General features: G+C 56.9%; 1 pseudogene across 1 annotated transcript; it reads right to left on the bottom strand.

Annotated features, from left to right (window-relative positions):
* Positions 1 to 648: 648 nt before the first annotated feature.
* LOC308637889 (chymotrypsinogen B-like) lies at positions 649 to 10657 on the bottom strand (annotated as a pseudogene). Its single transcript has 6 exons — positions 10632 to 10657; positions 6714 to 6816; positions 6543 to 6604; positions 6360 to 6438; positions 5967 to 6145; positions 649 to 990 (listed from the first exon to the last, which is right to left on the bottom strand). The product of its transcript is annotated as a chymotrypsinogen B-like (transcript).
* Between the last annotated feature and the right edge of the window lie 1032 nt (positions 10658 to 11689).

The raw sequence follows: 11689 nt of genomic DNA, 5'->3' as shown, positions 1-11689 counted from the left end.
GTAGAGGCCCAGAGCAGGCCCTTGCCCTCCCCAGGCTTCCACCAGCAGCCTGTGGCCCGTGGGGGCTCAAGGGTATGCCAGGTGCTTCTGCTGTTGCCCCCAGCTCTGGCCATTCTGCATAAGAACTTGGCTCTGTCTGTACAGAAGTGGGTAAGGCCGGGTGATCTGCCAACCTACTTAGTTCTTAGCTCCACAGAGGGGCCACCTACACCCAGCAACCCCTAGCAAATTAGGTGGGGGCAACAAAGGTGCAGGAAGCTGCTCCTGGTAGGGCTTGAGGGAGAGCGGATTATGCATATGTTGGGGGTAGGAGGAGGCTTGGCTACCTTCCAGAACCTCTCAGAACCAAGGCATGATCTCAGTGATGCAGGCACGTGCAGTTGCCCCCGGACACAATGTCCACCAAGGTCTAGGCTCCCTTCTTCTGGCAGACCAGAGGGCCCCCAGAGTCACTCTGTAGAAGAGACAGGACCTGTCTCCAAGCCTGAAGGGGGTGCCTGGCCCACTGGAATCCAGGGAGCGGGCAGGGAAACGACTTTTGTGGGCACAGTGATCATGACCAAACTGCGCACATGTGGACTGGGTGGCAGTCCAGCTCTGCTCCTGGAGGAGCCTGGCCATCGTCTGAAGCCAGCTGGCTCCTCCAGCTCACAGAGCCCATGTGGGGACTGGATTCCCGTGGGCAGCACAGCACCAGGCCTGGCCAGGGGACCCTCCTTGGGCATCTTTTAGCATCAGTCTGGCCTTCTGGTGGGCACTGGGGAAGGTGAAGGTAAGCAAAGAAGGGTAGAGGGGAGTGGGCAGCTCAGGCCTCTGGGGAGAGAGGAGAGCTGTGGCCCTCCTGGCCTGACCAGATCTGGGCTCTGAACAGCACCAAGTGGCCCCAGCACAGATCATCACATCAGTGATCTTGCTGCCCCAGGACTTCTTATATTTGGCAGTGGCCACAAGGGGCAGAGCCACTTGCTATAGCTTGTTGGGGGTCTTTGGCTGCAGAGAGAGGAGGCAACAGAGACAGGGCCCCATGACCCACCCAGGCCACGTGGAGGGGCATCCAGGAAGCGCCCTGAACCTTGATAAAATCAGCTGTGGGCACAGCACCTGTCAAATCCCACCCCAGGCAGAGCTTCAACAGAGTGCAGACCAGCCATGCCCTGCCCACCTCTGGGCACCTCAGCTCTTCGGCTGCTGTGGACAGGCAGTGTGAGGGCCCCTTCTTTCTTCCCATGGAAGAGGTGGACTTCTCTGATGAAGACATCCAGACCAGGTAGCACCTCCCTCTTCCCCTTCCTGCCTGATTCTGTCAGTGATAGGCGAGAACCCTGGGCCCAGCAGGGTTGGGCTTGGGCCTGGAAGGCAGAACCAGGTGCTCTAGAGGAAGAAAATCAGGCCATGGACTGTAGGAAGGACTGGTGAGGAAGGTGAGCCAGGGCCACCCTCCAAGAGTACTGGACCAGAACTGTCCATTGGACTCCCAGTCATGATGCAGGGGAACTGTACTCTCCCTGCCTGGCCCTGGAGAGCCCTGGAGAGCCCTGGAGGCCTGCTTGTGCTTGGAGTTTGCTTCAGGCTCTGTCATTAACTCTCATTTTCATTTTGTGTTTGGTGGATTTTTAATTTAGAGGATTTGAAAGAAATGGAATGATCTATGTATGACTGCTACAATTCAGAAGTGTGCTTGGAATTTTGACCAGAATCTAAATTGCATCTCCCTAAAAAGCCCCCGTAGGAACACAGGCTTGTGCTAGGTGTTCCTGCAGCCACTGTGACCCCTGACAGCCTGCAAGGAAGCTGGCCTTGGAGCTGGGCCGGCAGGGAGGAACCCAGGCTTGAGAGGAGGGCAGGAAACCTTGGTAGGGTATTGTTTAGGAGGACAGCACACAGGTCCCCTAGGGTGTGCTCAAACAGTCTTGGGACCAGGGTGGGGCCTGGGTGGACCTCTCAGTGGAGGACAAGGGAGAATTCTGAGGATACTGGGCTGGGAGACAAAGTGGGCTCAGAGCAGGTGGAATAGGAACAACAATAAGGCAGAGGAAGCTGTGGAGACCCAGGGAGAAATGACACGTGACATTCAGGATTATTCAATTTTTTTATTTTCATGTTTTTCAACAATGCACAAGGGCTAGGGGTGTATATCAACAGTAGAGCACTTGCCTAGCATCCCCAAGGTCCTGGGTTCAAGCCCCAGCACCACAAGAAACCAATGAGAAAAACGTATTCATTGGTTACAGTGCTAGGGATGAGCCCAGGCCTCGCTCATGCCAGGCAATGCTCCAGCCCTGAGCCACATCCCAGCCTCGCAAACGTTTCAGAAGCAGAAGGAATGCGTGGGAAAGAGAAGACATCTGGGGAGAGTTGCTGGTGGGCCCTGAAGGGCCAAGGGCACTGGCCAGGGGCTGTGCCCATTCCTCAGGAGGTCTCACTCCAGAGCCTGCTGTCACACCAGTCCATCTCCTGACTACCTCAGCCACCTCAGCACCTGAAAGGGCTCCTATTCAGAGGCAAGCCAGATGCCCTGGCTACCATGCAGTGTCCCTTCCTGGGGTGAGGAGAGGTGGCAGCCCATACAAGGGCTCATGGCTGACACCTCAGAGGGCAAGGAAGTGTTCCCAGTAGGCTGCACCCTAGCTGAGCCACTGAATCTCATAGGGCCTCAGTGCATCCCGCTCTTGTTTTGGGTCTTGTTTTCCCTGTTTGCACAAAGAAGGCACAGGACTGACTGTCCAGGGTTCCCCATGCTGCAATCCAGGTGGCCTGGGGGCAGGTCTTAGGAGGTGGAGTGGCAGCACTGGGGTGGCTGTCTCTGCAGGTTGCAGCTGAGTTATAGGAGGTTTTGCTCAGACCCTTTTGCTTCTGAGTGCAGTGCTCGGTTGAGGTTGAGAGGGATGAGGGTCCTCTGGCACTGGGGACCCCAGTTTTCTGAGCTTAAGACTTACCTGACCACACAGTGGGCAACAGTGACCACCCAGTTCTCGCTGATGAGGGAACCCTGCAGAGGTGGAAGCCAGTGCTGTCCTGGGGAGGAAGAAGGTAAAGGTCACTACTCCCACCTGGGCTGCACCACTAGTGTGGCCAGCACCCCAGAGTGACCCCCCACATGCCCAGAATGCCCTCTCACCTAAGGGACACCTGCCAAGGCCAGGGGCTGGGGACAGCATTCTTCCCATTGATGATCCTGGACGGGCCCCTCAGCATGGGGAGGAGGGGAGACTCTGAAGCCTCGAGGGTGGGGACAGGGCAAGGAATGGTGTGCCCAGCAGGCCAGGGTAAAGACCTGACACTTCCAGACCTCCTTGGCACACTTGTATCTAGAGCTTTGGCCACTGCAGGGCACTCCGCCCCCTAGCCTGGCAGCCACCTTCAGGTGCCCTTGCAGAGGGGGCCCAAGAATCTGGGCATTAAGTTGGGGATCAGAGTTAGGAAGCTGGGTTCAGAGACCCCCACAGGGGGCAGCTGCTCTGACCTACTCTGTCCCCTCTGAACTCAGAGTTCTAGGACACAGGCCTCGGTTACCCTCCCCTGAGAGTCTGCAGCAGGAATGGGTTGGGTGCCTGGAGACACAGACCCAAGAGGCTGCCCACAGGGCCACAGGGCTGAGCCCAAGGAGCTCACAGGGGGCTGGAGGGATGGCTGTGGGAAGGCTGGGGTGGCAGAATCCAGGGGCTGGAAGACAAATTTAGAAGGTGAACAAACCAGGTGAACCCTGGCTTCTGGGGTGGGTGACTGAATAGATGGATGAAACCAAGACAAGAGAAGGGACCCAGGTATGTCTACTTGAGTTTGAGGTTCTTCCAAGCATAGCTGAGACCCAGGAGAGCCAAGCAAAAGTACCCGGGGGGCTGAGAAGGAGTGCCCAGAGGAGTGGGCAGGTGCCTGGCAGGGTATGAGAAGATGGCACAACCAGCCACCAGGGGGAACCTGGTGCCCCACAGAGGGGGGTGCTCAGTGGTAGAAGGACTTGCATCCCCACAGCCCATTTCCTGCTTCGGGCATTTGGGCCCCAGTAGGCAGGTGTGAGGGGGAGGGGGCTTCTAGGCTGCCTGGGCCTCCCACTCACCACCTCAGGGGAGGCTGAGGACCAGCCAGAGGCCTGTGATGGTGTATGGTGGGGGAGGGGGGCATTATATTTACTGAGCCCACCAATCACAGCTTGCCTTGCCATCCCTCCTTATCAGTCCTTGGGCTGATAAGGCCACCTGACTCTAGCATAGGCCTGGGAAAGAGGCACCCTGGAGGGGCCATCATGGGGAAGAATCCCCAGAACCACAGGCAGGTGGGGATGAACAGGCCAGTTCCCCAGCCGCTGGCTCCCCAGGGAGGGTCTCTGAGCATGCTGACAGGTAAGGGCTCCAATGTCCTGATGGCATGAGACAGGAGTGGAGAAGGCCTTGCAGGTTGACCAGCAGCTCCACCCATCCAGATCCCATCTTCCTTCTTCCCTTTTTCCTCTTTCTTTCTTTCTTTCTTTCTTTCTTTCTTTCTTTCTTTCTTTCTTTCTTTCTTTCTTTTCTTTCTTTTCTTTCTTTTCTTTCTTTTCTTTTTCTTTCTTTCCAGGGATTGAACTCAGGGGCAGTTGACCGCTGAGCCACATCCCCAGTCCCTTTTTGTGTTTTATTTAGAGACAGGGTCCCACTGAGTTACTTAGTGCCTCGATTTTGCTGAGGCTGCCTTTGAACTCACAATCCTCCCGGGCTATGCCTTTTTCTTTTTTCTTTTGGGTTCAAACTCACAATCCTCCTGCCTCAGCCTCCCAAATTGCTGGGGTTGCAGGTGCATGCCTGTCTTCCATCATCCCTCTTTTCACCCCCATTTCATTTGCCTGTGTCCTTCCTGGCCACCGCATGGGAAGCTGAAGCCCAAATGAAGAAGACTAAGAAGGGACCCTCTTAAAACCCTGGTCTGACCCAGCCCAGTCCAAACCAGGGAAGGCCCAAGTTCAGGAGCAAAGTGAGGACTTGGAGTCCCCCCAGGGAGACAGGCATTTCAGGCTTTGTGGGGAGCAGGAGGCCAGAGCTGGTTCATGGATTCAGATGACCGTCAGGATCTGCTACACGCAGGACATGAGCTCTGTGACCCAGGCATACTGGAGGTGGGGCGGGTACTGCTGCCCCAAGACATGATGCCCACCAGAGTCCAGGCTCCATCCTTCTGGCAGACCAGGGGCCCCCCAGAGTCAGACTACAGGAGAGGGAGAAGGGGCTTTGATCAGGCAGTGCAGGCAGCCTGGCCCAGGGACTCCTGGACATTATTCCTAGAGGCCAGTCCAGGGCCTGCCACCAGTAGATGTTCAGCACATGCTCACTGGGTAGATGGATAATGAAAGAGTCAGTAGATCCTAGGGTGGTTTGTGCTCCTGGAAGTCTGGGCCACCCTCAGGGTGAGGTCCCAAAATAGAAGCTCGATAAAGCTGGTTTGACTAACGAAGGAAGTGTGGATGGGGGTGGCTATAGGGCCACTGTAAGCAGGCAAGGGCTGCCTGAGCCTTTCTGGGCCACATGTCCCACTGTCCAGGCTGAATACTGCACAACTCCAGGAAGTGTTGTTCTTTGGATGCCAATGGCAACTCTAAGAGTAGAGCCCTTTCCTGGCACCCTCTGCTGATGCCCCAGTGATCAGCCAGGGATCTTGTCTCCCTGCCTATTCATGGCTGACATGTCCCTGGAGAGAGGAAAGGGTCCTGGAGAAACACCTATTTAGTATTCCTGTTTCCTCTCTCCCTACCCAAGGCCTGGCTTTTGTGTGAACCCACCCAGGATCGGGGAGGAGAGGGTGTGGGGAGAGCCAGGAGCCTGGACTGTGCAGGGGATGATCTTGCATGGCAGTGGTGATCTTGCTGCTGAGGACTGTGCAGTTGGCAGTTGAGAGAAGGGGCAGGGCCACCACTGTGCAGCCTGGTTGTCCTGGTGGCCCCCAAGCACAGAGCTGCAGTCTGGTGAGCAGGATGGGTGGTCAGCACCACAGCCCACAGCACTCATTTCCCAACCAGACTGGCTTGTTATTAATGTGTCCCAGCAGAGAAATCGTCATCAGCGTCAGGCAGGCACACAGCAGACACAGTCTGGGAGAAGCGGGCAGGAGTGGCCAGCTTCAGCAGGGTGATGTCATTGCGGACAGTCAGCAGGCTGAACTTGGGGTTCTTGAAAACCTGTGGGCAAGGACCAGACAGGTGAGGCCCGCGAGCACTCAGGGTCTGCGGATTTCCAGGAGACAGCCTCTTTCCGGTGGCCCTTCAGGACCGCAGACCCACAGGAGCCAGGAAAAAGGATTCTGGGGCCATCCCAGCCCCACCACGTTCCCTTCCTGTGCCAGCTCCTCTGCCCCTGAGCTGGGCCCCTGACCTGTCCAGCAGGCCTGTGTACCTTTGCGATCTTGATGACCTGGATGTTCTCCTTATTGGAGCCCTGGTCAAACTCTCCAGCCACCACCAGGTCGGTTGTCCTAGGCAATGAGACATGGAAGGTTGAGGACAGGGAGTGGGCCCTGCGCCCTGCCTCACCCTGACTGGAGCTGGTAGCAGAATCCCAAGGCTGCCCAGTGCTCACTTGACTCCGCAGTGGGCAGCGGTGACCACCCAGGTCTCGCAGAAGTGGAAGCTGGTTTTGTCCTGGTGAGGAAGAAGATGAGGGTCACTACTCCCACCTGGGCTGCAGCCTGCACCCCCAGCCTGGCCAGCACCCCAGAGTGCCCCCGACATACACAGAATGCCCTCTCACCTGCAGGGACTCCTGCCAGGGCCAGAAGCCAGGGACAGCATCCTCTTTATTGACGATCCTGAACAGGTCACTCAGCACCGTGTGGATGGCAGGAACCTGCACCCTGGGGGTTAGGGTAGGGTGAGGGGAGAGGCCAAGTTTGAGAGTGAGGCCACTAAGTCCCAACTTCTTTCACCCTTACCTGTGCCAGCTTCTGGGACTCAACCTGGCTCACCCCCTTCCTCCTCTGGAAAGCCAGCCCTGACTCTCCCACCTCAGTCCTGGTATCTCCCAGGTGCAACTCGGTGTGACTTGTGCTGAGCAGGGGAGGCAGAAGACTCAGGCGCCCACGCTGCCTTCAGGGGAAGCCCAACAGGGGCAGTGAGGGAGCAGGGAGGACCAGGGAGCTGGGCTCTGCGTTTCAGCCTGGGCCCAGCATTGCCTGCTTGGTGGAAGTCAGTTTCCTCACCAGCAAAAGAAGATCTGGTGCCAGGCTCACAGGGTTGGTATGAAGATGTGTGATAAAAGTCTGGGGTGTAGCTCAGTGGTGGGGTGCTGGCCTAGCCTGCATCAGGGCCTGGGTTCCACCCCAGCACCAAAAAAAAAAAAAAAAAAAAAAAGTTGCCTGAACCAGCAGCAGGCAAACCCTCCCAATGTCCCCCCTGTAGAGCTGGGGCCAGTGAGGCTCAGAGGGGTGGGACTCACCCTGGCTCCCAACACTGCACGGCTCAACCGGGGGCAGGATTGGGGGTGAAGGGGACCCAGCCTTCCTGTCAGCACGGGCACCAACCAAAGGCAGTAGGTGGGGGTCAGGGCAGGCTGTGGTGCTGAAGCTGAAGAGGCGAGCGCACCTGCCTAGGGCTGCCCCTTATATCCCTGAGCGCCAGGCTGTTATCTGGGACCTTGGAGTGATAATCCCTTCCCTGGGTGTGTGCCCTGGTGGGAAGATGTGATAGAACAGGGTTGGCAGGGGTCCCTGGGATGGCAGCAGCTGCAGTCCACAGTGGAGCGTGGGGCCAAGGGCCAAGCCAGGGCTGAACAAGGGGACATTTGACCTGCATTCTTCCTCCTCCAGCCCTGCTCTGAGGTTGCGTTCAGAAGCCCACCATATGAGCCCCAACTTAATCTCTTGTGTTCTGAAGGACCTTGCACAAATACCTGAGTCCATTTGTTGTTCAAATACCCCTGGGTAGTATGGTGAAGAGGGGAGAGGTTTGGGGACCAGGCTTTTGCCCCCTGCTGTGGAACAGAGGAGTGACTGGCCAGGGGTTGAGGACGCACCACCTGGTCTTGGGAATGGCCAGGAAGGCTCAGTGAGGGCTCTGCTGGAGGTCTGGGGTAGCCACTTGGGCTGAGTGGCTCAGAGGGACAAGCTGCCATTCACTCCGTGCAAGGTCCCCTCCTTCAAGAGTCAGTGTGCACAGGATCCTGGAGGTGGGCATGTGGCTACTTAGGGCAAGACTGAGACTATGGAGCAGCCAGGGTGCTGGGCCATCAGCTGCCCCACGAGAGCTGGCGGAGGCCGGGCTCAAGGCACCAGGCTGGGCGTGGAGGCAGCAGGTAGACCTGGCTATTTGTTTGATTCACAGGGTGGGAACTGGGGAGGAGGGAGAAATCTGGGGTTTAGGCTGCCAGGTGTAGAGAAAGCCCCCAAAGGGCACAAGAAATGACATTGCATGGATGACCATGATGTATTTGTTCACAGTACAGGTTTTGGTGTCAGAAGCTGTGGAGCCTCAGGCAATTTACTTACTCTCTCTGCTTCCTTTCTATGTGTGACAGAAGGACATGATCCATGTTGAAAGCACCAGGACCAGGCCTAACAGTCCTTGGTTTTTCTTGAGCCAACTGCCTGCTCATGCCCTTTGCTCATGTTAGAAGATGGGAGAGGCATGGCCACGTGTATCCGGTGGGAAAGCAGGAGGGGAACAGGATTTAGTGTCCCCTGGCCTGTAAGAAACCCTACTGTGTGCACATTGCAGTTCACCCTGTCAGCCAGGCTGGCCAGGCCTCTCCTGGAATAGAGAGGGAAAAGAAACCCAAATCCCTGCCTTTGGCAGACACATGGGGTGGGTGGGATCTTCAAGGAAAAGTCAATTAAAAATAAATAAGTCAAATATGCGTGGCCACCAGCTCAAAAGTTATTTTATCTTTATCTTCATTGATACAAAAAGGCCAAGGTCTTTAGGACACTCTGAAAGAACACCAATTTAACAACCTAGGAGTTTCCTGAGTGACAAGGATCCTGCAGGAGGTGCTGTCATTCAGAGGGAACAGCAGAGGCAGCCCCTGGTGGCGGAAGGGCTGAGCCCAGGGGACAGCAGCGGGCGCGGGGGGGGGGGGGTTCAGCGGTTAAGGGAGCAGCCGAGAAAGGGCCTGGCGGGGCCAGCTGACCGGCTGCCCAGAGCGCCCAGCAGGTGGAGAGGGACCCTCCCGGGACCCGCCCCGGACGCGCCCCTGCAGCCCCGCCCGCTGTGACACGTGGCAGTGGGAGCCTGCACCTCCGGCGCGGGCCGTGGGAACCCGCGCAGCTGCGGGGGTCGGGTCGGGGCGCAGGTGCGGGACTCCGGCTTGAGGGACCCTGCAACCCGCCCCGCCCTGCGCTCGCGACGCCGACCCCATCCGAGACCCAGAAACCCCGGAAAGCGACGAGTTAGGGGCGGGTCTAAGGCTGCGCGGGGGGTCCGAGGTCCGCGCCACTCCGGGACCACAGCCGGGCCAGAGGTGGCAGAGGAGGAGTTGTCCCTGCTGCCCGGGCGTTGTCGCCTTCCTTCCTTCTCCTTCCTTCCTCCCATGGCGGGGGGGGGGGGGGCAGAATGCTGGACTCTGTCCATAGGCTCTGGAACTTCATGTGACACGGTCGTGCGGGGTCCTCCTTTCATCCTGCTCCTGTCACCACGCTTCTGAAGCTCACCCGGGGGTCCAGGGGGGCAGCAGCTTCTCCCTTTTTGTTAAGGGCGTCCCTGTGCGTGCGCTGTGGTCTGGGAAGTCACCTCTGCATCTTGATGTGGACGTCTGCTGGCCTTCTTGGGAATGGGCCTCGTGCACTGGACTGTTCACTTACAAATGGCTAAGATGGCAAAGTTGCTGTTACGTGGGCTTCGCCACCATTCAAGTCATGCCACTGATTGTCCACCTTTTCCTTCAATAGGAAACAGAGGCTTTGGAACCCTTGACCCATTCTGAGGGTCACCTTCGTGAAATTTCCCTGCCGGAGTAACAGGCCTGCCCGGCATTGGGACATTGGACGGGACTGTGGGGCACTGGGCATGGGTCCCTTAGTACCGGCACTTCTAAAGGGCATAGAATTTGGGAACTGTTTACCCCAAAGATTAGGACGTTTCTCACAGAGCCAGTAGTTGACCGCACAATCCCCGTGGGGAGCGATTTAAGAGCGCTTCTTTGCCCAAACTCTCCCCACCAGGGTTCATCCCGCTCCAGGTGGGGTGGAGGGGAATGCTTTCTGCATGAAAGGTGCATTTTGCCCCCTCAGTCTAGCAGGTCCCACTGCAGCTCACTTGGAAGACAGTCCCCCTCTTGTGCTGTGTGCAACCCGGTGTTTCCGCTGACTTCCTCTCTGCCTGCCAGCTCTCAGCATCCCCAGTGCATGTGCTGCTAAGTGGATGCCAGCTCCCACTCCCAGAGTGCCAACAGCTTCCAAATTGAATGGTCTCTCGCTCCTCCACACCCAGCTAGACCACTGCCATGGCCAGTGTCCCTTGGGTCAGATGCAGTAATGTGGCAGAGCTTAGCCAATGGGATGTAGGTCCCTAAAGTGTGTCACTTTCAGGCCTGATCCAGGGGAGCTCCCAAGGAAGTACCACCATGCCCTTTCCCTTCCCCTGCTGGGTGCTAATGCACTGGGAAGACTCAGGCATTGGTGGCAGAGTGCTGTCAGCTAGGGACCGTGAAAACTGTGGAGTAGAACATTAGTCTCACTTCCGCTCCGGCTGCAGCCCTGCCATGGCTGTTGCTTAACAACGGACAAGCAGCCATCAGTCAATGGACGATTGATGGATCTTTAATCTCTCAAGTTTGCAGTACTCTTTACTGTATTTTCCTGGGTTCCACTTTTCCCCTAGAATTTCTGACTCTTCCCTCCTGGTCTGGCTTGGAGCTATGCCTCTTCTGCACTATGCATCCATCTCCACTCCTGCAAATTCCTAGGGAGAAGCAATTCCCATGCTCATGGGTTGGGTCCACCAGCCCCAGGGATTTCAGGAAGCCCTACCCACTCTGCACCATTGCCCTGTCACATATGGCCTCTAGTAAGCAAGGCGGGGAGAAGTTCAGACACAGAGAGGTACTCAGGAGATCCGTGTTCTCACAGGGAATGGCGTCCACAGGCAGGGCTCTCCAAGGCATCCTGGGTTTGGGGGAAGTGCTTTGTAAAAATAGGAGGCCCTGATCCAGGATATGACTGTACCCAACAACTTCCTTGGGTTTGGCCTTGAGTGGGTGTTGTGCTGAAGTAACAGGCCTGCCTGGCATTGGGACATTGGAGGGGTCTGTGGGGCACTGGACATGGGTCCCTTAGTACTGGCACTTCCAAGACACTGGAACCTGGACACCTGTCTAGAGTCTAGCCTCTGTAGATGAAGGAACCCCCCCATTCAGGTGTGCCTCTGAGGAGTCATATCCCAACTGTCCTTTCCATCAATAAATAATTATATTGAAGTATTTATATATGGCGAAGCCACAGATCAGTGTGCAGTGGCTCTAAGTGCAGCCAACACCACAAGCAAGGTACAAGCCTGGTTGTTATTCAAACCCAGCCTCTGCTGTTCCAAACCACGGTTGCGTAAGGACATCACTGAGGAAGTAAGATGAGGTGGTGGCTGGCTGCAGCCCTGTGACCCCTTCCTGGGGCTCCACACTTCCAGTTTGGATCCCCCAAAGGATGGTTCAAGGCTTGTCCCCCTCCCTCGTCCTGGAGCCTTCCCAGGACAGATGCCCCCTGTTCTCAAGTTCACAGTGAGGTTAGCTCTCACAGTCGA

Source organism: Spermophilus citellus (assembly GCF_964194105.1).
Source record: "Spermophilus citellus genome assembly, chromosome: 18".
NCBI lineage: Eukaryota > Metazoa > Chordata > Mammalia > Rodentia > Sciuridae > Spermophilus > Spermophilus citellus.
This window is presented reverse-complemented; position numbering and strand designations above follow the sequence as displayed.